General features: G+C 42.4%; 1 long non-coding RNA gene and 1 pseudogene across 1 annotated transcript in view; one reads left to right on the top strand and one right to left on the bottom strand.

Annotated features, from left to right (window-relative positions):
* The window catches only part of LOC115076869, a 549,867-nt gene that overhangs the window by 207,002 nt on the left and 317,040 nt on the right, over nt 1-25,825 (top strand). The window lies entirely within an intron of this gene.
* On the bottom strand, nt 12,416-12,580 carry LOC115077134 (annotated as a pseudogene).

Here is a 25,825-nt window from a genome sequence, read left to right as displayed (position 1 = left end):
TGTATAAGGTTATCATGGATGCCAAAACACAAATACTCTTACTAGGGTCCCTTCTCCCTGTATACTGTTATGGCATGAACATATTTCTCATGTCAGACAATGCAAAATTTGTATCATTTGTATAAATAAGAATTATGATATAATTCTATATATTCCATCAATGTGTTTTTCACCTGTTCACAGTCACCAAGATTCCTTGTCCCCCAGTAATCTAGAATGTATTCACACCATTCTAAATAGATATTAAATTGGTTCCTACCAGAACCTGGTCATATTTTTCCTGAAATATTTACCTTACTACAAAAAGCAAAACAATCTACCAGCAAACATAATTTAGCATGTCAGTGCCGATAGTTTTCTTTGTAGTCTACATAAAATCATGTTTACAGCCTCTCAGAAAACTTGCATAGAGCTGTAAGAAAACGTTAGCACGCTGTCACTTTTCATTTTTAGGATTTGAAGAAGCTACTTTTTGTTCAGGACTAAATTCCATGTGTTAAAAGATGAGAAACCGTTTGTGTGGGGCTTCTTTATGTCTACTTTTTGTAGCTGGGTTTAATTGTGGCTCTTAACAAGCCTCCCTGAAGTGTAAAATATTCCACACCTCTGTCTTTGGAAACTCAAAGTGCCTGATATTTTCACCCATTTGACCTTGGTGTTGAGCTTGCCCTGCCTTTATGTACTGGGAGTCATTTTAAAACCGCTGGCATTTTCTGCAAAGCCTACTAGTAGCTTTTATCTGCAGTCTTTGCACCAATTCTCAAAGTGAAAGTGTGCATGGACTTTCACTTCAAAAAATGCCACAGGGCAACGTATCCACAGATATTGGCTTTTTTTCCCCCTCAGATACTTTCCCCATGAAAAATATGGCACGTAGATTTGAAAATACAAGCTCTGCATATTGTATTCCTCCCTGTTCTTTTTATTTGGTTTTATATGTTTTGATTTTGCATGGTAATTGTGTTTAGTAGGAGTAATTTGTTGCAGATTTTATACATAAGGAATCTAATTCAAAACAAGATATGATAGAGGTGTTTAAAATCATGTGAGGTCTAGAACGGGTAGATGTGAATCGGTTATTTACTCTTTCGGATAGTAGAAAGACTAGGGCGCACTCCATGAAGTTAGCATGGGGCACATTTAAAACTAATCAGAGAAAGTTCTTTTTACTCAACGCACAATTAAACTCTGGAATTTGTTGCCAGAGAATGTGGTTCGTGCAGTTAGTATAGCTGTGTTTAAAAAAGGATTGGATAAGTTCTTGGAGGAGAAGTCCATTACCTGCTATTAAGTTCACTTAGAGAATAGCCACTGCCATTAGCAATGGTAACATGGAATAGACTTAGTTTTTGGGTACTTGCCAGGCTCTTATGGCCTGGATTGGCCACGGAAACAGGATGCTGGGCTTGATGGACCCTTGGTCTGACCCAATATGGCATTTTCTTATGTTCTTTGGGTAACTAGGAAGATATAGGTAGATTAATTGTAGTGTTTTAAGGGTCATTGCCAGACACATAAAATAAATCCATAGACTAAAAGTACTTTAGATTAGCTTTACTCACCCTACTCCCTTACAAATTTTAAATTGATAACAAATCAACAAAATTATGATGCAGGAAGTAGTCCAGGGAGGCTTTCCAGACATTTGCACTGAATGCTACATGTATGATTATCTCCCAGCTGGTGAGAGGTCATATGTGTGTGCTAAGAGCAAAGAGCTAAGAGCTCCGAGCCCTCAGAGAATAAGTCTGATCTCTGGAGGCTAGAGTGGCAGACCTGGAGGAGCTAAGGGAGACAGAGATGTATATATTGGAGATCTTCAGGGACATAGTAGAGAATACCCACCGTAATCTGGTAGCCTCTGTGCTGCTTTGGAGGAGAAAGGTCACCTGGAAGGAGAGCTTCAGCTTGATGAGGCAGGAAGCAATCCTGTAGCTAGGACTTGCCTTCAAGATGATGTAGTATCCTCTCGCACCGAAGATAAGTCTCCAGGGGCCTGTGCCCAGGAGGAAAGGGTTAGGATGGCCTTTATAGTTGGTGATTCAATTGTTAGGAAGATTGATAGCTGGGTGGCTGGTGGACATGAGGATTGTTGGGTAACTTGCCTACCAGGTGCGAAGGTGGCGGACCTTATGCATCACATAGATAGAATTTTAGATAGTGCTGGGGAGGAGCCAGCTGTTGTGGTACATGTGGGTACCAATGACATAGGAAAGTGAAGGAGAGAGGTTCTGGAAGCAAAATTTGGGGTTTTAGGTAGAAAGCTGAAATCCAGAACTTCCATGATAGCATACTCAGAAATGCTCCCTATTCCATGTGCACAACCCCAGATACAGGCAGAGCTCTAAAGTCTCAGTGCATGGATGAGACAATGGTGCAAGGAAGAGGGTTTTAGATTTGTTAGGAACTGGGCTTCAATTTGAGGAAGGGGGGGGGGGGAGGACCTTTTCTGAAAGATGGTCTCCACCTTAACCAGAATAGAACCAGGCTGCTGGCACTAACCTTTAAAAAGGAGATAGTGCAGCTTTTAAACTAGATGATGGAAAGCCGATAGTTGCTTTGAAGCGTATGATTCAGAATGATGTATCTTTGAAGGATATTAAAAGAAAAGGGAAAATAGGGCATCCCAGTAGAGAGGTTGCAATAAATGCCAAAGGGGAACAGGTGCCTTTAAGTAAAGTAAAGTGCAGAAAGATTCCAAATTACTCCTGTGAACTGATGAGTAGGTTGTTAATACAAACAAGAAGCATGCTTTGAAATGTCTATATACAAATGCTAGAAGTCTAAAAATAAGATGGGAGTGTTAGATTGTATAGCACTGGATGAAGAGGTAGATATAATTGGCAATTCAGAGAGCTGATAGAAGGAGGATAACAAATAGGACATTGTGATACCAGGATACAAATTATATTGAAATGATAGGATGGATCAAATTGGTGGAGGGGTGGAACTATATGTTAAAGAGAGCATTGAGTCAAATAGGATAAAAGTTCTGGAGTGAAATGCAATGTTGAACCTTTATGGATAGAAATTCCAGATGAAAAAGGGGATAAAATAGTAATGGGGTGTATTACCATCCACCTGGCCAAAATGAACTAACAGACAATGAAATGCTAAACGAAATTAGGGAAACTAATAAAATAAGTAGCACAGTAATAATGGGTGATTTCAATTACCCCAGTATTGACTGGGTGAATGTTACATGGCGACATTCAACAGAAGTAAAGTTCCTAGATGAAATAAATAACTGCTTCATGGAGCAGCTAGTACAAGAACCAACAAGAGGGGAAACTATTTTAGACCTATTCCTTAGTGAAACACAGGATTTGGTGTGAGAGGTAACAGTGTTGGAACCATTTGGCAATAGTGATCACATTATCAAATTTGACTTAACTGGAGAGAGCACACAATAGAAATCTACTATGACAGCATTTAACTTTCAAAAAAGTAACTATGATAATATGAGGAAAATGGTTAGGAAAAAACAGAAAGGAGCAACTGCAAAGGTTAAGAGTTTTGCTCAGGTGTGGAATTTTTTTTTTTAAATACTATCTTGGAAGCCCAGAACAGATGTATTCCACACATTAGATAAGGTGGAAAGATGGCTAAATTACTACTGGCATGATTGAAAGATGAGGTGAGAGAGGCTATAATATCTAAAATAACATCTTTCAAGAATAGGAAAAGGGATCCAAATGAAGAAAACAGTATAAGCACTGACAAGTCAGGTGCAAAGCATTGATAAAAAAGGCAAAGAGAGAATTTGAAAAGCTTGTCGTGGAAGCAAAAACTATAATAAAAACTTTTTTAGGGACATCTGAGGTAAAAAGCATGCGAAGGAATCATTTGGACCATTAGATGATCAAGGGGTAAAAGGAGCACTTAGGAATGACAAAGCCATAGCAGAGAGACTAAATGAATTCTTTGCTTCAGTATTCACTGAGGAATACCCATGCCAGAAATGATATTCAAAGTTGATGATTCAGAGGAACTGAAACAAATCTATTTAAACCTGGAAGATGTACTACAGCAAATTGACAAACTAAAGAGGAGCAAATCATCTGGACTAGATGGTATGCATCCCAGAGTGCTGAAAAAACTGAGAAATGAAATTACAGACCTGCTATTGGAAATTTGTAAACTATCAATATCATCATCTATGGTATCTGAAGACTAGAGGGTTGCCAATGTAATGCAAATTTTTAAAAAGGGATCAAAGGGTGATCCAGGAAATTACAGACCAAAATTCCTTCAGGAACTTGTCCAAACCTTTTTTTAAAAGCAGCTATACTAATAGCTTTCACCACATCTTCTGGCAATGAATTCTAGAGCTTAATTACATATGAGTTCTGCATGTATCTTTGAATTTGGCACTGGGATTTAATTAGATTGCTGTATATTGAGTATACAGAGATACCCATTACTAGGTCATTATGAGGAGTGCAAGAGTACTACACTGGGAAATTTCTGTCCTAATCTGAGCATTTTGGGACTTGTAGTTCTTCCAGCACTACATAGCCCAGAAAACTTGGGGTGTCAATTATGTATCCATGGAGTCATCCTTATCTCATGAGGGTAGAAGAAGAAATGACTCGTGTTTGATTATGTGCTGGCTAAGGGAGCCTGAAGAATGAGCAGTTTAAGCAATTGAAAGGAATGACAAATGAGAAATCACATAAAATGAAAATCTGCATTGTACAAGTCTGTAAAAGGCATATTTAAACATTCTTATATTCTCTGTCTTCCTACTTATAGTTCAGTGTGGATTACATCTTGACATACATAAATATTAAATAATAGAATCTTTCTGGATACAGGATAGAGTTATAGGCTAAGCCCCTATTGTAAATAGAAATAGCAAAAACAGACTTATGATGCACTTAATCCTATGAACAGTGGAATATTCAACTTTGTAGTTTATTATTTTGTTTATGTCCTGTCCAGTGATCTGATTTTGAGGTACTTGGTAGCAACTGAGGCTTAAACAGCATCATCTCATTTATACAAATAGGTTTTGTCAACGCGTCAACTACCAGGAAACTCTAACAATGCAATTATTCTAACCCCCTCCACCACAAAAAAAAAAAAAAAAATTGCATCCAGTGAACAAAGAGACAATACAATTGGTTGGGATGGGAGGGGGAAGTTTCTGAAAACAGCAATGCATAGGAGGTTTAAATTCTTACTCTCTTCTGCAGGAGATTGTGGGCAGTAATTGCACTTAAAGACAATAAAACCATCTTTTTCACAGGCACTTACAATATGAATCTTAAGTGGGGACATAGTTTAGTCAAACTAAACATCTTCCAGCCCTGGAAGTAGAAAACAGTCATATTCTATAGTATCTGACATTTTTTTCTGCATGTTACACTTCTCTCTACAGGGCAAGTGTACTTAATAAATTAAATCTTAGCTTGACAAGAAGTATTCAAAAAAATGGGGGATGAGTCTGAGAGAGGCTATTTAGCTACAACAAGCACATAAAACCAATTCAATTCTAGTTGTCATCTGTGCTTTATTCTTCTCGGTGATATTAACTTCCTGCTTGCCCTCTGCATCCTTTTTATTTTTCCCTCCCTTCCCAAGAGAATCTGCTGTAATTGTTAAAAAAAAAAAAAAAATTCTGTATATTTGTGCAACATTATGAGGCTTAGCATTATTCACATAAGAAGGAAGAGATGCCTGTCAAATTTCTGGGGTCTCTGTGTAGCAGGGGATGGAGGTGTGTGGGATTCACAGCAGAGGTCAAAGCTGAAAATCCAAGGTCGCTGTCTATGAACCTGTTGCATTTTTCTTGTCGTCAAAATTCATCCAAGCCAAGCCTTATAATAATAAGAGAAGAGACAAGTGAATTTATAGAGTGGAACAGATGGGAAAAACAACACTGGTTGGATTTGCTGGTGCTGTGCAATACTGAAGCCTGTCGGCCTGAGTATTCTTAGTCTTCTTTTCTGTTTTGATGCAATTAATCAACTCAGAGTTCTGTCAGGGACACGAAGAATGTATGAGGGCAGTAGCTGATTTCAAGCCACCACATTGTCACGGATTTCCCAAAGATGGCAGATGCAATAGTCATTTCACCTTTTGAGGGCACAATCCTGCTACTGGCAGTGAAAAAACAATCTTTTGAAATTCAAGCTTAGTTTAAGCTCACGGAGGAGTAAACAAGTATTAAAATATGTTACTGTCATTCACAAGTTTGTGTAAAAATGGATTCTGCTTACGAGTGACAGATTTGTGGTCCCTTGGTGTGAATGGTGGGGTTCAGTGGGTGATAACCTAGGAGTTATCTTTGCAGTGAGGGCAGACTGCAAGGTTCTTACAAGGTTTCCATCCCATGCAGGATGGTGGGAAGTAGTAGAATTACATTCAGACCATAGCAAATGTATATTATCTGTACCAGGGCTCTCAACCTTTTTTGCTTCTGAGGCTCCGTCTCCCTGTTATAAAGCTTCCTTATCCTCCCCCTCCCCCCATAACACAAATTTTTTTTTCTGTGTATAAATTAGCTAAACAATTAAACATATAGGGGTAGATTTTCGAAGGGTTGCGCACGAAAACCTACCCCTGCATGCAAAAACCTCCCCCTGCCTCCCCCTGCGAGTGCTGAACCTATCTTGCATAGGCTCAGCGGTGCGCGCAAGCCCCGGGATGCGCGTAAGTCTTGGGGCTTCGAATAAGGGGCTGCTGGGGGCGTGGCGGCGGGCCGGGGGCGGGGTTGAGTGCTCTGGCACAATGGCCTGTGCCGGGGCAGGGAGCCAGCGGCACGCGCAAGTTATGCCTGCCAGAGGCGTAACTCCACGAAATGAGGTGGGGGGGGGGGGGATAAAAAAAGGTTCCCTCCAAATTCACTCCGATTTCAGAGCGGCCTCGGATGGAACAGAAGCAGGCTGCTCGGCGCGCGCAGGTTGCACAATTGTGCACCTCCCTGCACGCACCGACCCTGGATTTTATAACTTCATGCGGCAGCGCACGCATGTTATAAAATCAGGCATAGATTTGTTCGCGCCGGGTTGCACGAACAAATCTGCGCCCTCGCGTAAGTTTAAAGTTTTGCCCCATATTTTGTGGATGATGAGTGGTCAAAACTAGAACCTTGCAACAATAATACTGACAAGTGTGTGCGAGTCATGGCAGAAGATGGTATATAATACAGCTAAAGATATTTATTTTTTGGATCTATTACCTGCCTTTTCAAATAAATTCACTCAACAACATATTAGGATGGTAGCATACAATAAGAGATCAGTAGCAGCATTTTATCATAGGAAAAGATGCATAGAAAGGTTTGCAATTAGAGGGAAGTCAGCACTGGCGACAAACTTTAAGCAAACATAAAAATCTGAAATTAAATCCATACTGCCTAGTCTTAGAAAAACACACACTGACTTGCAAATAACTAAACAGTCCATGATAATTCCTAAGTTTAAATAAACAAACATCATCCTCAGTAAGACTATAAGGCTTTGACAGCATGTCTAGGCTCTTGGAAATGCTGCTCAACTGTTTTACAGCAGTCAGCAGACGGAAGTATTTTTTGGTTTCTTAATTGTTTTCAAGGGTGAGGCTAGATACAGGTTTGGCATTAAAGGTCAAGCAGAAGAGCCAGGCTTTCATGTATTTCCTGAAACAGGAGTAGTTGTGCATTTGGCAGAGCAACTGTGAGAGAAATCCTGTTTCTCAGTAGGATCCATTGGTGCGTATCTGTTCTTTTGATTTCTTTTGTTGGCTGAATTATGGAAGTACCAAGTGAGTATCTTAGTGAGCTTGAATGCAAATATTTCTGTCCAATAACTAGGCCCCATCTCCTTTTACAGTCTTCAAAGTTGTTGTCAAAGTTTTGAATTTGGACCTGTAGGGAATTGCTGCCCAGTGCAGTTTGTATGTATAGTACAGGAAAGCTATGATTGTGCTGTTTGCATCTTTATAAAAACAGTCATACAGCAGAGTTTTCTACTACATAAATTGTAACAAAATAACCCAATAGGGAACCCATGACATAATATATCGGTGGGACTAAAAGATATACTTCTTAATAGCAAAATAAGCTTTTCATTCCTACAAATAGCCAAGATATCTTCTGGGACTTAATACATGCCGTTGCATCAGGTCTGGATTCATCAGAATGGTAGCAGCTATTTAACATCTGCAGTCAGATTTCTTTTCCAATTCTATACTTCTCTTACTTATTAATTACTTAGAAGCTCGAGATACAGTATAAGTAGGTTTCATTTTTGGCAGAGTTACCTTCCATTCAATACATATGGAAAAATCTGGATCCAGAATAAACTTTTTTTCCTTTTCCCTCATCCCCAAGTGAACTAAACCCCCCCTGCTGGCGGCAGGCTTGAGCAGCAGGTTCATCCAGGATGCTGAAGAGGCGGTGATAGATCAAAATAACACACTTTTGGTACTGTCTTTGCCCCTCCTCACCCTTGCAGGTGTTATGTGCGGTTATTGTGACAACTTATACAATATGGAATGGTAAGATATGTTTCCAAAGAAAGTTCTGAAGCTCACCTTGCAGAGTGCTTGGAAAATGCTGCGTTTGAACACAGTGGCAACATATTTGCAGATTTGCACGTTGGGTTACATTGTGACCAGTTTCCTGTCTGCAGGCGTCTAGCGAATGTGAGTTAACAGGATAGGTCCTGGGATGCTGTGCAGTTTGTGAGAGCCTCTCCTGTAATGTAGTGAAGTCTTCTGAAATGTGAGACTAAAATGGTCAAAAATCAGTCTGTTAGACCTCTTGGATTTCATGAAGGGAGTAGCAGAGTGATTGGCTTCCCAAACCTGTCCTGGGGACCCTACAGCCAGTCTGGCTTTCAGGATATCCACAATGACTAAGCATGAGAAATTTGCAAATGGTGGAGGTTCAGTATATGCTAATTTATCTCATGCATATTCATTGTGGATATCCTGAAAACCTGACCGACCAATTGTGGGGTGTCCAGGAAAGGTTTGGGAAGCCCTGTGCTGGAATGTAAGAAGGAGGTGGAATAGGAACTTCATGCAGTAATAGGCTATTTTTCTTGGTGCCCTCTGCCCAAAACAGCAATCACAAAAGTAGTCAAGAATGAAACCCTTAAAAGATCACATGATGGATAAGGTAGTGTTTGAAGTACAAACTGGTGAAGAGCTGAAGACTAAGCTCGCCTTTCATACCACAACAAGAAAAAGAAAATCAAAAGGGAAGAGAATGGTTTATAGCAAGAGATGGGTAAAAGTCAGTGAAGGAAAAAACATTGTTCTTTCCACCAGAATCCAGTTTGCAATGGGTGTTCTAAAAGGAATTCCACCTTCCCCTCCCGCTCCAAAAATAAACCGTGCCATCCATAATCCTTTTCCACCTCTCATTTAATATGGTTCAGAACTCACTTAATGTGGCACCATGTCAAACTTTTCACTTTCCAAATGCAATTGTGTGAACTTATAACATGCTATGAAACAAATGCCCCAAAGTTTCCTTGAAGACTAGTATTATGCTGAGTCTCATGCATGGGTCACATGATCGAGCTCGGTGCCAAACAGATTCTTCCAGAGTTTCCTGGAAAGGGCAAAACAACATGTTAGTTTCTATGCTCTGCAGTGATCTCACAACGCCCCTTGGTTCTATTTTTGTCTGATTGACCCCTGAAATGCAATTTTACCTTTGCAGTCCTGCAGAATTGCTGAAGAGGTCTTTTCCTCTTTTTGTTTTTCTTCTGACTTTGGATACAAAAAAAAAATATATTCCTTAATCTTTCCCTAATAAGATATTTGGCACCAAACAAGTTTCTTTTTCTTTGATAGCCCCACTGAGCTGGTCCATACTTTCATCTTAACATGATTCTTGCTAGCTGGTTGTCCAGCTCAATCTGTTATTTTGGACCATCTGTTTTCTGATGAAAATTAGTTTGATTTCACTTTGTTGATTTTCCTCACCAATTCTGAGCAGCAAGCCACCGACTTTGAGTTATGGCCCAAGTACAAACAGAAGGTGCCCATCACTGACAATAGGAAGGTTTGCTATAAGCGTCTGGGACAAGACCACAATGGCTCAGGATATAGCACCGGTGCAAAGATGTCACCCATACTGGTTTGCACTTGGAAGGATGGGTTCTACGTCTTTCTTACTGGTGATCTACAGTCTTGCTCTGTGAGGACCACAGAGCTGTGCCTTATTTTTTTCTTCTTTCTCTGTCAGAAGACAGACCCAGGAGTCAAGAAACTGTTCGTCCTCCAGTCTGAACAGAAACAAGGGCTCTGAACATTTAAACGTGGAGCCAGAGGGAGTTCATGCTGACTCTTGAACGGAGGCTTCAAAGCTTTGAACTGTCTCTTCAACTGCCCGAGAACCAGGAAGAGCAGGAGTTTGTATATTCTTCAAAATAGCCATGTCTGGAGGTGAGCTGAATCCTCCAGTCTTTTCATCCTTTGAAGTAACTCTGCATTAGGTGGAATACAATTATTTAATAAGAATAAAATGCTGTACTAGAGCTTTTGATAGTCAACTCCAGAGTGCCATATATGGTGAACCTGGGCAGTTGTTCTTGGTCTTCTCAAAAACCTGGACACCTGTAAAGAATTGGTGGTACTGATAACGTCCATCCACCCTTTTTTCCAGGATGAATGCAGTAGGAAGGCAGACACATGGTATTGTGTCTAGCCAGCTGAGTGATTTAATGAGCCTCAGTTACTACATCAGACTATGGTAGTCAAATCCTCCCTGAAAAGGAGCCAAGAAGTCTAGAATTCATGCCTTGAACATGATTCTGACTATAGAGCTATTTGGGAAGAAACAGTATCAGAAATATATATGCCAGAGCTGTATAACTTACCAAATCTACATGATGCGATACTTGCAGAGGCCCAGGACTTCACTGAGTTTCTTTCCAAAGGGAAACAGGCAGAATTCTCATGATGAAAACTGGTAAGGAGTGTGAAAAGCATCTAGTCCGAATGCTGTAAGATTCTTTTAAAACTGCATCGACAGCTTCTGTCTTCATGTTCTCATGGCATCATAAGGCTATGCAGGAAAGGCTCACAGATATGACCTGCAGTGCTGAAACTCTCTGTGGAGAGATGGTCATGGAAGCAGGAGAAGTCATGAAAGACCACCATTCTGTGCTTCAGATCCCATCCACTGCGACCTCCAAACCAGTCTTTGCATCACAGAAGTTTCAGTGTGGAACCCCTAGTAGTCATTTTTGTTTTCCTTCCAAATAAATTATTCCTAGAGTCTACTTCTCTCAGGTAATAGGATTCTAAGCCTCACTATCTTAACCAAAGAAGCTCTAAACCCCACCCTGGGATGGGTTTTTCCCACTGGATCCATAGGAGACAGCCAGATTCCAGAAGACCTCCCTGTAAGGAGACAGGCTGAGGCTTTTGATCCAGAAGTTTCCTCTTGATCCTTTGTATTTTCAGGTCAATCAAAACCAGGGCTGGGATCTGCTGCCATGAGGCTATTTACAGTTATTCGAGGATTTTTTCCCATATTTTCCACCTTCCCCATCCCTAACTTACCTGATCTGATCATTACAGTTTGACACTCCTGGGTAGGGAGCCTTGCACCAAGGCTCTTTCTGCAGCTCTGCAACCATGGGCCCCCGAATCTGGCCAACAAGTGTCACCCTTAAACAATGACCATTTTGTTTTTCTGCGATGCTTAAAATGCATACGGAAATATTCTTGTTAAAATGTAACAGAAAAAAAAAGGAGTGGGGGGGGGGGGGATAATGGGATGGGTTCTGCTGTTTTTCTGTGCCATTGGAATGGTTTGTTATTGTACTTTACTGTGAAAATTTAACAAATAATGATATGAAAACCCAACAACGGCCATAAATCTCTCCTCCCTCCAGGAGCTGCAAACGCTGCCTCCATAACATTCTCAGCCCAAGCCAACCCCAGGAGTGAAAGGCCTGACTTGAGGATCAAACTGCAGACTTTCCACGTGGCAGTAAACAAGCCAACCAATGGCATAGGCAAACGGATTTGTTTACATCAGACTTAGAAGTGCCGAGTAGGACAGGAAGTACAACTCTTCCTAACTGAAATAATTGGACTTTATCGTAGCTTTTTAATTTGATCTTTTTCCCTTGCAATGCAAAAGTAACCTGTTTAATATTGATATAAAATGATAAAAAAAAAACCAAACAAAAAAGGACAAGGATTAGTTAGGCTGCAGCTATGCTCAATGATTCAAAACCGGGTTTTTTTTTGTATGTTTTCAAAGTGTTGTCTACTGAATTCATATACAAGAAATTCAGGCTGAAAGAACACTGTGAAAAATCCCTCTCTTCCTTCCTTTGAACACACAGGCACATCTACTTCTCTTCTACAAGCTTGTTTTGTTTATTTACAAAGTAAAGAGTTGACAGTTTCAAACACTGAATTTAAATCAGTAGCTCAGCATTCTACATTGTAGATGAAAAATATTTCTTGAAATCAACCAGCCGTGCATATGGGTAGTGCTTGTTTGCAGTACATGCAACTCAAGGCTTAAATTTAATTCACAAAGTTAACAATAATTCTGTTGGATCCTGTTCTGCTTCACTTGATACTACACTTGATCTTAGCCAAAAAGCCGAGAAGCGATTCTGGCTGGCCTCTAAACCTCAACAGAAACTGAGCTCTATCAGCTTGCTCTTCATTCAGCACAAATAAATAGAGTGTGCAGACAGACAGCTGGCACACAGTTGAAGCTTTTATTTAGGATTTCCTTTCCCAGATGATTAAAGATCATCAGGGACAGCCTACATTACCTCTGATTTTGGTTTATCAGTTGTATGGATTTTATTTCCTAAGAAAAGCTGGAATGAAGTCTGTCCATAGATAGTGGTTTAAAACCAGGACTGACTTGGCTTCCCTGCAGACCTAGTGTCATCTTGTAGCCTTGGCTCTAGGGGGTAGAGATGTGAAATCGGAACTGGTTCGGTTCCAGTTACGATTCAAATCTTACAATTTTTATAGTCCGGCATGATTGGTTTTTTGTTTATCGGCTGCGCCTGAGCTGATAAACAAAAAACCCACCCGACCCTTTAAAAATGACCCCTTTGCTTCCCAAACCCCCCCAAAACCGTTTTAAAATTACCTGGTGGTCCAGTGGGGGCGCGGGGAGTGATCTCCCGCTCTCAGGCCATCGGCTGCACTAATAAAAACGGTGCCGATGGCCCTTTGCCCTTACCATGTGACAGGGTATCCGTGCCATTGGCCGGCCCCTGTCACATGGTAGGAGCACTGGATGGCTGGCGCCATCTTTAAAAATGGCGCCTGCACCCAACGTCACGAGTGCAGGAGATCACTCCTGGACCCCCGCTGGACCCCCAGGGACTTTTGGCCAGCTTGGGGGGGCCTCCTGACCCCCACAAGACTTGCCAAAAGTCCAGCAGGTGTCCGGGAGCGACCTCCTGCACGCAGGCCGTATTGCCAATATTCAAAATGGCGCCGGTGCTACTTTTGCCCTCACTATGTCGACATAGTAATTTAAAACATTTTGGGGGGGTTCGGGAGGGTGGGGGATTTGTTTGAAAGGGTCGGGGTGGGTTTTAGGGTTGTTTTGGTGTGCCAGTTTTCCTGCCCTCCCCCCTCCCCCGATTTATGATTTTTTGACGATAAATCGGGGGAATTGCTATTGTATCGCGGCTCTAACGATTTTTGACGATTTAAAATATATCTGACGATTGTTTTAAATCATCAAAAAACGATTCACATCCCTATTGCTGTGTATTTCAAAGATGTGGGGGAACAGGCCTGTAGGTCCTTTCTTCCCCCACCTAAGTGTTGCCAACTCTTCCATAAACCAGAACTGGTAGTTGAGGACTATGTGTCAGTGGGTGGGGGAGAATGATCCTCTCCTCATTTGCATAAATTTGCAACTACTGCCCCTGAACCCCTCTCCTCTCTCTGTTTCTTATATTGTAGTATCCCCAGGACAATGGCAATGAGCAATCTTCCAATGGATCAACAGGACCATAAAGGATGAGTGATGTATTCATGAATCAACTTGAAACACCATAAGAATGAGGGAGCATAATCTGCATAGATTAATGCATTGCATTATGTGCACACATTATGGGTGCATTGCTCATTTTCCCCACTGTTCTGGAAATATAAATGCATCAATAATCCACACCCTTCACTAAATCTCTTAAGGTACTCTCACAGCTGACGAGGGACCCCGAGACAGCACACAGCCATTTATAAACTGCCTTTGGGTTACAATATTTTAGACATTTAAAAACTGTGCTGTCTTTGATTCTGAAAACAAATTGACAAAGAATCCTCTGAAAAATATAGTAAACCTCTCATACGAAAACAGTACTAACTTCCAGCACACAAATAGTAACAATCTATCTATGAAAAGGCAACACTGCAAATATTTACACTAGGCCCTAAAACACCAACACACCTCCTATTATGAAAACAGAACAAGCTGAGCTGCTACAGATCCCTACACAGAAAGTACATGCTAGCAGAATACTTCTCCTCCCTTACACATACAGAACACAGACTGACCCTCATCAAAGTCAGAATAAGATACTGTAAAGTCTGAACTGGTAATTGCAACAAGCCATACTCTGTATACAGCCTAACAATGGAAAAACAGACATCATTCCTCATAAAACATCAAAGGAAATCAAGAAACATAAAATCATAATAGTAAAACCACAGTGATAAAAATATTTAACAGCTGATGAAAAGAATATTCAATAATTAAAAACATAACATTTTTTAAAAATTCCCAAACACCAATAAAATATTTCAAAACATTAGACACAGCAAATAACACACAATATTTAAAACAAATAAGGATTTAAAAAATCCCCTGCTCTCCTTACTTGGGAATTTTGTATTTTCGGTCACCCTGAGACTCTCAGGGATTAGTGGAGTGGAAATGCATTTTTTTTTCCTCATTCACATATACACATTCTTCAACACAAACATTCATGAGCTCATACATGCTTGCGCTTGCTCTCTCTCTCCAACGCTCCCTTCCTTAAATGTGCAGGTAACAGCATCCTCTTCCAAGGGCCCACACACAGCATCTCTCATACACGGATGCACACTCACACTCTCTGCCCTTCTCCTGAGTGTGCAGGCGGCAGAAGCATCCTCCTTCGGAATGCACAGCAACTCTTTCACATATGCACTCACTCTCTGCCAAGAACTGCAGGCTACAGGTAGCAGCAGTCGCCTCTCTAGGGCCCGTGCACGTGCCAGCTTTCCGTTTAGGTTTGCGCGGGACCGGCGGATGTGGCAGTTTTCCGTTTAGGTTTGCGCGGGACCGGCGGGTGTGTGGCAGCTTTTCGTTTTGTTTTGCGCTGCCCCGGTGGCAGGCAGGAGGGACCCAATGGAGCACAAGCTGCAGAGGACTCAAAACAAACAAACAAACAAACAAACTTAGTGGTGGTCGAGGCTGAGACTGGTGCTAATGACGCACCTGGTGAGTACTCGGGGCAGTGTTGGGTATTAGAGGCTTGGGGAGATACAGCCTTGCTGTCTTTTTCTTCCCTCCTAATGTACACTCGTAGTTAAGTAAAAGTGGAGGTCTGAAGCTGAGGTAAAAACCGAGCCTTAACAATTATCTGGGGCAGCTTTTTGTTCCAAATGTCATTGAAAAATATGCCTGACTTGTCGGGGGGGGGGATGTCGTTGTGCAACTGAAACCGTTTTTTTGCAGCAGGGTGAAAGCGTGATTAGCTGCTCTGCACTTAAATCGTTTTCCCGCCTTCACCGCTGCAGATTGTGAACCAAAGCTTTCTCTGGCAGCTATGACTCTTAAATTACCACTATTGCTACCGAGTAAAAAACCTGGATGTCTTTCTCTCCTGCTTTCAGCGTTATTAGATTGCTGCTTTCATTCTGCGCTTTATTGCCCTAAAATGTAATTCAGTAGCACAGGGTTTGGCATCGTGAACGCGCGTAGTTAATGGCGTCACGACTGAAGGTGCCTGACTTGTGATGTGCGGGTGCCCTTACTTACCTACTGTAACCTTTATTCCATCACATACCCCCGACATTTCTGGGTATTCGCTGAAATACAAAACATTGTTCCAAACGTAGTTCTATGCAGATGTGACAAAAAAAAACCAAACCCAAAAAAACAACCAACCAACCAAAGGGAGCCTGTTGCAAGTAAAGCCCGACCGTACGATTCACGTCTTCAGTATGGGATGTCTTCCGCCTCGGCTCCAGCATTCTTAATCGTTGTATTCTGCCCCACATATCTATCCGTGGAGGTCCTTTTCTTTCGTGTCCTGTTTAACTTTTGTCACGTTTGACTTCTGCCGCTGTAGCATTTTATGCTGCTCTTTGTTCCACCCTGCAGCTCCCTTATTTGCAAGATAATCTTGCAGCCTCCCCCTCCCCTGGAAATGTAATCCCCCGAGTCACTTCAAGTGAACCCGCTGCAAAAATCGGTCAGCGAGGAGCAAGGGGACCGATATTTGCAAACTGCATACGGTACATGTGATTTTCATTTTGAGGGGCGGGGAGAAGAGAAACGGGACTAATTCACTAGCTGATGTGCGTTAAACTACTGTGAATTACCTTTTGTTGAGCTAGGAAAGAAACTTTGTTTTTCCCTTACTGGCTATGAGATTGCCTCTGCTTATGGAAATTCCCCCCCAGCAACTCTGCTGTTATGCATTTTATTACCTTGTAAAAATGTTGACCTCCTGGAGATATGTCCAGTACTAAAAAGCTTGTTATAATCTCACTCAACACTGCATAAAAAGTAACTTTGAAGCAAACTACTAGGGCTTTGAATGGCTATACTTTATCATGGTGAAACTGATACTAGACAGCTGGCCACATCTATTTTGTTAACAGCTTCAGCTCATGTGATACGGAATAAACCACCTGTAGTCCTGTACTGGCCTGTTTTTCTTAAGGAAGTAAAAACTATAAATATGTACATGCAATTTGGCTAAACCAAGACCGATTTAATTTGTCTGTTTGTAATCTGAAGCTCTAAATAATACTATCCTCCGTGCTGGCTGTGGCTGGAGAGTCTCCAGGGACCTAATAGATGCAAACTCTTCCCTAACACTAGCCCCTCTTATTCAAAGGTTGAGGCGGGCTGGAGGAGCAATTTGTGAATCTAGCCATCCTGCATACCAGGTCTGCATGTTTGGCACCTTTTAACTAGCATTATAGCTCAATATTAAAAAAAAAAAAAGTGAAAAGTGATAAACTCTTATCAGTGATTTTTTTTTTTCGTGAAGTTTTAGTTGTTCACTCAAGACCATAAGAGCCATCTAATGTTCAAAAACAGTGCAGGGACTTTTTTTTGAACGTGGAGAAAAAGGGATGAGAGGGGAGGGGGGAGACGACTGAGGGAGCAGGTGTGTAATAGCCTTAATTCAGCAAAGTGAAGGTTTCAGAGGAACAAAGCAACATTTTTTTGGCCACTCAATGTTAATAGTTGCCAATATTAGTGGTTGCCAGCTGTGCTGTAAGGCTCACCAGGAATGTACAGGTGTAGAGTATGGGTAGGTTGCACAGTATGCGTAGTTTTATGACCTCTGTGGCTTGGCATTGCCAGCTATGGGAAACCCATGTCTTATTGCTGCTGACATGGAAACTATATACATTTGGTTAGCGTCTTGTTCCAGTGGGGCACTCCTGTTTCATGTTTTCGGTGGTGTTGCTTTCCCCTGCTGGATGCTCTGTGCCAAAGCATGTGTGTGGTGGAGGTGAGGGGGAGGAACAGTAACAGCCACAGCTCTCTCTTTTTTTTTTTTTTCTAATTCTGATATCTTTCCCTATAGCATAGCAATACCCTTTCATTTAAAAAATAAAAATTGTTTCTTGGCACATGGGTGACTTGATGTTGAAGCTGTGAAATGCAGAAATAATAGTGGGAGGAAATGTGTGCCAGGCAATGGGTCTAATAGTTTGGCTGGTGGAGTTTCTGGGCAGTAGCCAGAAGGTCTGCAAGGCTGCTCCCCAATGCTGACTTGATGACAAGGACAGAGATGTCTGTTTCTTGAGATCTGATATCTCCCTGCTTTGTCAAAGAGACTCTACCCTGAGCCATTGGCCGAAGGCATTTAATGCTGTCTTCCTCTGCACTCAGGTTGGCTAATCCACACTAGTGGGTTATGCACTCCTACCAGTAAATGGAGTAAAACTGACTTTTTTATGTCACTGACTTATAGCCCTGCCCCGACATCAGCCTGCCATATTCTGTCTCCAGCAGATGGTGGACATGCATCTCCCTTGTGGAGATTGCTCATAGACAAAACAAAACAAAACAAAAAAACCCCACCAAGAAAGAAGATAGAAGAAGAATTGAATGCAGATCTTGAGCTCCTGAAGAGACACCTGTTGGTCCCTTCCTTAGTTGAGCACTTTGTCTGGAAGCCTAACCAGGTGTAGACTTTAAAAAAAAAAAAAAAAAAAAAAAAAAAAGGATGAGGGACTCGGGAGTGCTTGGCAGTGAAAGCTTCTGCCCTCTCTCCCCATGGTCAGGCAGAGAACAGGCACATCGGTATTCGGGCAGAGGGCAGGGCAGGCAGACATCAGGCAAAATCAGAACAGGCCAGGATCAGGTAACCAGAAGACAGTCTGAAAGGCAAGACTAGAGCTGGAACAGATAAGGCACAGACAGGCAAGGAGCAGGACTGGTACAAGGCAAGACTGGAACAGGACAATAGCAACAGATACTGCAGGCACAGCAGGGGTCCTGTTGCTGAGGCATTAGCTGGTGGAACTGAGTTTCCTTATATACCAGAGTTGAGATGACATCATCGGTCAGCGCCCACAGGAAATGCTGGCTGCATGGTCTATATATATGGAAGGGCTACAGGAAGTGCCAATGGTTTCAGCCAGACCCTAGGATGCAGCATTGTGCAGGAAGCTCTGTCAGAAGCACCTAGGGTAAGGGGAGTTAAACAGGGTCAGATGAAAGGTCCATCTAGGTCACAAGTACCTAGCAGGATCCCAAAAGGTCGGTAGATTCCATGTTGCTTATCTCAGGGTTAAGCAGTTGATTTCTGCAATTTCACCTTAATGGTTTATGGCCTTTTCTTCCAGGAACTGATTCAAACCTTTTTTAAACACAGCTACACTTTCATCACATCCTCTGGCAATGAATTCCAGAGCTTAATTACGTGTTGAGTAAAAACATTATTATTTTTTATTAAAATTTCTAACCCACACATTTCATAAGGTTCAAGGCGTACATGTTCACAAAATTAATAGAGTGTAGAAACTAGAATAAATAAGATGAAAAAATAAAATAGGATAAAACAGTGAACGGTGTATCACCTAGTAACTTTGTGTGTCCCCTAGTCTTTGAACTCTTTAAACAACCTTAAGGGACAGAAAAATAGTCTCTCACCTAATCCAAAATGGGTTCCAGTCACTGTTTACATGACCTCAAGGAATCTATTTATTTATTTATTTTTTTATTTATTTAGATTCTTTTACATGACCTCAAGGAATCTAGGAATATGTTTGTTAGATAAGCAGACCTGGTTAATCTTAACCTGGTTTTCTTTCGGGGGAAATTTTGCGTCTTGCTTCTACACCGTGCTGCAATATGACACTCTTTAACTCCTCACCTCCCCTTCCATTCTCAGCAGGATGTGTCAGTAAGGAGAACTTAGGTGGTATAACAAATCTGTGAGCTACAGATATTTGGGGATTTTCATGGATGTATTTGCAAACCTATCGTTAACAGGTTCACAGATGTTTACTCTGGTTTCATCATATATTGTTTAACATGTTTCTTTCCCTCACTTTTTCCCGGAGATTAAATCTGTGTTTGCCAGAACCATGAGCTATTTCTGCACTTGTTTTGCTTTATGAAAGGAAAAAGATTTTGACTAAGCTTTGCACCGCTGACAAAGTACCTGCTGGGGCAAGCCAGCGCAGGGCCAGGTTTTGAAGTGCTAATGATGATTAGTTGGTTTAAGTTAGCAGAAAACCGAAAATGAGTTTTCACTTGTTCATCGGAGGAAGTACTTAACACTAGGGAGCATGGAAAATTGGAATATAAAGTAGGAAATGAGCATGAGAGCAGCAGAAGCTGTGTTTCTGACAAAAAATTTATTTCTAGATGAGTGACGGCAGTTGGGTTTCTGGGCACCTTGCTAAGCACAGAACTGTGTCTGTCACGATGTGATGCTCAGATTCAAGTTGCAGGCAGTCGAGGTGCATCATAGTCAGTGGTTGATATCATGCGTTGTTGCTTCAAACACACTGATAGGTGGCACTTGCTTATCTCTCTCGCAAGTTGCTGTCACTCGTCTCTGTTCAGGACATGCAGCACAGTGTCGCAGGTAAAGTCGCAGGGCTGACTTGGAACTGCAGAGAGGTTGAAGCTCCACTGCTCTGTACAAACCGCTACGTTATCTTTTAGAGTTTGGGATAGTGGGGGGGTGGGTTTGCCAATACAGACGGGCTTCCAGAAATAGCCACCATGTGCACTGGGGGTCATGCTTAAGTTCGTGGGAAGCTGATCTTTGACATTTTATCTCAAGCTGGTCCTGATTGGATGGGGAATGGTGTGTTATAAGGGCTCGAGTCTCCATATAGCTTGAAATATGAAAAGGAATGTTAAAAGTTTTTTGTTTTTTTTTTTACCTAAAATGTGCTGATGAATTTTCAAGCCATGAGCAGAGCGCACAGATTTAAGCTGGCCTCTAAATCAAGGCTACATATACTACCGTTATCCCTATAGACGCAAAATGGAAAGAAACTCCTTAGTACATTTGGTGCTCAACGAAAAAAACATGATCACAACTATGGATTGCCTTTATTTATTTAATGCACATCTATTCCACAACATCCAAACAACTTCACTCAAATGAACTAGGCTGATGAATCTGTTTCTGTGAATGCAAACAGCATCAGTAAAAGTCTACGTGTCTTCACAAAGAGGGTGGGAGCTCTACCTGTATTTACAACTCCCAGATTCTCTTTCTGGCCCATGATAGAAGAACTGTTCCTGTGTTTGTCAACTCTTACAGACTCATGAGACGGCTGAGATTTGAACACTGGTTTCCCTAGTTCATGGCCTAGAGCTGCTCTAACCACTAGCTTACTGTTAGGTCATGTGGGTCTTGTACCTGCCTGGCCACGGTAATATGGTGCCAGGCGTTAAGAGTTGGAGGGGGCGTTGCTGTAGCAGCTTGTATCCGGGCTCGTGCTGCAAGATAAGGCAGGGGAGGGGGAGTTGGAGGTTTATTTTCAAACCTCTTGTTTCTGGGGATCCCATTGGTTCCCCTTCAGCTGGGAAGGGGAGGAGTTGTGGGAAGGTCCCAGGGTCTGGGAGGCATTCGCTGGTTACCTGCTGTGGCATCTGGTCGCTGATACCCGTCCGCCCGTCCCTACAAAATTTGGTGGTTGCTACTGTTCGGGGGTTTGGTGTTGTCGCAGCTGGGGGTGGGGTGGGTAGCCCGAACCGATTGGGGGTTATGCAGTAGTTTAAAGTGTCTGACTTGACAGGTGTCAGGTCAGTGGTTACAAACTGAACAACTGGGTGCAGTTGTTGTTGGTGTGACTCCCTGCTTGGGCGGTGGCGGGAGTCGTAGGGGGAGTGTACATTAGGGATGTGAATCGTGTCCTCGATCGTCTTAACGATCGATTTCGGCTGGGAGGGGGAGGGAATCGTATTGTTGCCGTTTGGGGGGGGTAAAATATCGTGAAAAATCGTGAAAAATCGAAAAAATCGAAAAACCGGCACATTAAAACCCCCTAAAACCCACCCCGACCCTTTAAATTAAATCCCCCACCCTCCCGAACCCCCCCCCAAATAACTTAAATAACCTGCGGGTCCAGCGGCGGTCCGGAACGGCAGCGGTCCGGAACGGGCTCCTGCTCTGAATCTTGTCGTCTTCAGCCGGCGCCATTTTCCAAAATGGCGCCGAAAAATGGCGGCGGCCATAGACGAAAAAGATTGGACGGCAGGAGGTCCTTCCGGACCCCCGCTGGACTTTTGGCAAGTCTCGTGGGGGTCAGGAGGCCCCCCACAAGCTGGCCAAAAGTTCCTGGAGGTCCAGCGGGGGTCAGGGAGCAATTTCCTGCCGCGAATCGTTTTCGTACGGAAAATGGCGCCGGCAGGAGATCGACTGCAGGAGGTCGTTCAGCGAGGCGCCGGAACCCTCGCTGAACGACCTCCTGCAGTCGATCTCCTGCCGGCGCCATTTTCCGTACGAAAACGATTCGCGGCGGGAAATCGCTCCCTGACCCCCGCTGGACCTCCAGGAACTTTTGGCCAGCTTGTGGGGGGCCTCCTGACCCCCACGAGACTTGCCAAAAGTCCAGCGGGGGTCCGGAAGGACCTCCTGCCGTCCAATCTTTTTCGTCTATGGCCGCCGCCATTTTTCGGCGCCATTTTGGAAAATGGCGCCGGCTGAAGACGACAAGATTCAGAGCAGGAGCCCGTTCCGGACCGCTGCCGTTCCGGACCGCCGCTGGACCCGCAGGTTATTTAAGTTATTTGGGGGGGGTTCGGGAGGGTGGGGGATTTAATTTAAAGGGTCGGGGGTGGGTTTTAGGGGGTTTTAGTGTGCCGGCTCACGATTCTAACGATTTATAACGATAAATCGTTAGAATCTGTATTGTATTGTGTTCCATAACGGTTTAAGACGATATTAAAATTATCGGACGATAATTTTAATCGTCCTAAAACGATTCACATCCCTAGTGTACATGATGTGACTGCATACAGGCTGGGATAGCCTCAGATTCCCCGTCTTGCTGGCTCGTGGCGGATGGGCAGGGGGGGGGGGGGTAATTGGTTGTTGCGGTGAACTGGCTCGGGCACCGGGATGTTAATAAAAGCTGCGGCCTGTTGATCCCAATCTGTGTTAAGTGTATTTATTGGTTGTAAAGGGACGGGCGTGGGCAGAAGCGTCAGTCCTGGCTACCCATATTATCCTCCACTCGTTTGAAAGTCTGCAATTCCCTACACTTTCAAAGCGGATTACAATCTAATACATTTCCATTATCTGGTTTAATTAAGGCCTCTGCTTCTCGCTAGCAGCTTCTCTCTTCCCTAGTCCTGCTCACTACTTGGTTTCTCAGCCCTCTTGCTCCTCCTGGGCCAGCTATCCCTCTTCAAGCCTTTTTATTTTTTTGGGGTTTTTTTTTGTGTTTGCCCAGTTCTATGCTTCCTTGTAGAAGTGGTGGCTTAGTGATTAGATTAATGGGCAGGATTCAAATCCCACTTTTCTCCCACTGCCATACCTTGGGACTTTATCTTCTGTTACCTCAGATTCCCAGGTATGTTGAAAGCTCTTTAGGGCAAGGAATTACTGTACTAAATTAAATTTATGTACCGCAATCAGATCATGTATTTCCTATTGCAAACATTGTTTGTATATATTGAAAATGATAAATAAAGGATAAAAAAAAAAAATTTTATTGACTTTTTTGATATTCCGCTTCGTACCACGAATGGCCTCGAAGCAAATTACAACAGAATTAACTTAGCTGTGTAGCTAACACACTATTATTTGGGTTAGCTACACATTTACTGTCAGATTCAAAGTTGGCATATTCACAGTTGGCCTAATAATGCAATTCCATCAGTTGGTAACTTGTGAAACTTATTTAAGTTACATAATTCAGACAGTGGACAAATGATTTATCCTGGAAAGCCTGGCTGAAAATCCATGCTTTTGGCATTTTTTCCTGAAGGTGAGGTAGCTGGCTCAAGACAGTAGTGTTAGAGGGAGATCCAAGATGGCGTTGACCTGAGAGGACACAGAGTTGGAGCTCCTGAAATTGAGTTTATGAAATTTTACCTCTTTCCCTCGGGAATTGGACATTATGCCGCACACGAAGAGAAAAGGCAAGATTAGGGAGACTTCCTCGGGTGCTCCTAATCCGCCTATGCTTCAAACTTCAATTTCGGAGTTTTACTCCCCGGCAGGAAATCCAGAGAGACCCACGCTAGCAACGTCCGGTGAGCAGACGCCATCGCAAGCGGGCGAAACAACATTGAACCCTGGAGCTCCGCTGACCCCCTCCCCCCCCCCCCCCCTTCCTACATGGACACAGGCTGCAAGCACAGAACCTCCCCAGCAACGGAAGACGTTGATTGGGGTGAGTACACCCGAGGTGTGCTTACCAGGGGAGATCTTGATATCGGCCATGGAGGGTGGATTAACAGCTTCCACCCCAGTGGGGGGAGGGGTACCCTCCGAAAGCCTAGGAGCTATAGGAGGAGAAGAAATGGTCCTGGAAACCTCCGCAGAATTGACTAGAGGTACAGAGGATGTAAAAATTGTAATACAAACTGTCCCTCTTCCGGTATTAAGGCCGTTAGAAAAACCAAAAAGTATAACATTGGAATCACTCTGGTTTGCCATTTCAACGCTCCAGAACTCACTAATGACTATCTCAGAAAGCTTAAAAATAACTCAAGATTCCTCTGATAATCTAAAAACGGCTATGGCCGGACAAGCGAAAAAAACAACTCAGATGGAAGAGAAAGTAAATAAAATTGAGATAATTCAAAATACAATTATTAAAGGCGAAGCAGTCACAAATAGAAGAATAGAGATAATAGAGAATGAGTTGAGGAATGTTAACATCAGGATATTAAATTTTCCAAAGTGCAAACTGATTTCCCCAAAGGAACAATTTAAAAATTACCTGAAAGATGTACTGAAGATCCCGTTTGAGGAACAACCGAGTATAAATAAAGCTTATTTTGTGACTGGCCTAAAGGAAGTTTCTGGAAATCAGGTTGAAATGGGAGAAAATATATTAAATATTACAGAATTTCTAGAAACCACTCAGCAACAACAAATAGAAGGAAGAGGTACTTTATTGGTCAGATTTTCTGTGCCTCGGGACAGAGATAATATAATGAAGAACTTTCTACAAAATCGGTCAGCTCTATATTTAAATAAAAAAAATATGGATATATCCAGACGTTTCCAAAGAAACCCAGAGGAAAAGAAAAAAATTCTTGACAATGCTTCCACAAGTTAGAATGCATGGAGCCCAGATTGTACTGAGATTCCCATGCAAATGTGTGATGAGACTGGCCGGGAATAGATATGTCTTCTATGACCCAGAACAGCTGGGTAATTTCATTCAGACACACCAATGGACTTTAGATCCAGGATAGGAAAGACTCAGCGATTTAAAGTGTTAAACTGCCTTACTCTCAGATATTTAGTACCATTGTTTTGAAATATTGCTCTAAGTTACAATGGATCTACCTCCACTAGTGTATGTGCAGAGGGCAGATAGTATTATTATAGTTCCTTTACTAAATTTCCTGGAAATAATATTCTTTAATTCAATTTTTGTGTTTAAAGAAATATGGAAGTAGTAATAATTTGTGTTAGGAATAATTTTGTCCGTATCACTAAGACATGTAAATGTTTGACTTATTGAAAATTTCTAAAATTAAAAAAAAAAAGAAAAAAAAAGACAATAGTGTTAGTAGCATGTTACAGATTTTTGGCACCTAACAGCTAAAGACCTGAGGTCTGATGCAGGGTAGTCTGGCAGAGGTCAGAAGTAAGGTAGAGAGAAGGGCCAGTTGGGAGGATCAGAGCTCTTTAGTGCCAGGTGGTGTAAGAGAGAAGTTGTGAGAGGTATTCTGGGTGTGTGTTGTGTTTTTTTTCACGCACTTGAAGACGAAGCAGAGAGTTTTGAATGTTGTTCTGCTTTCATCCAGGAGCCAGTGTAGTTGATGTAGTATAGGTTTTATATGTTTCTCTGCTTGGCATGCTTACCAGAATTCTCACAGCTATAAAAGCTAGAGGCGCTTCACATTGTATCGTGAGATGGCATTAAATAAGGAGTTGTGGTAGTCTGGTCTGCTGGTAATTAATGCACGGATCGCTATAGCCAGATTGTGTTTAGC

This window comes from Rhinatrema bivittatum, chromosome 15 (genome assembly GCF_901001135.1).
Source record: "Rhinatrema bivittatum chromosome 15, aRhiBiv1.1, whole genome shotgun sequence".
Lineage (NCBI taxonomy): Eukaryota > Metazoa > Chordata > Amphibia > Gymnophiona > Rhinatrematidae > Rhinatrema > Rhinatrema bivittatum.
Note: the sequence above shows the minus strand (reverse complement) of the source record. Positions and strands in the feature narration are given on the sequence as shown.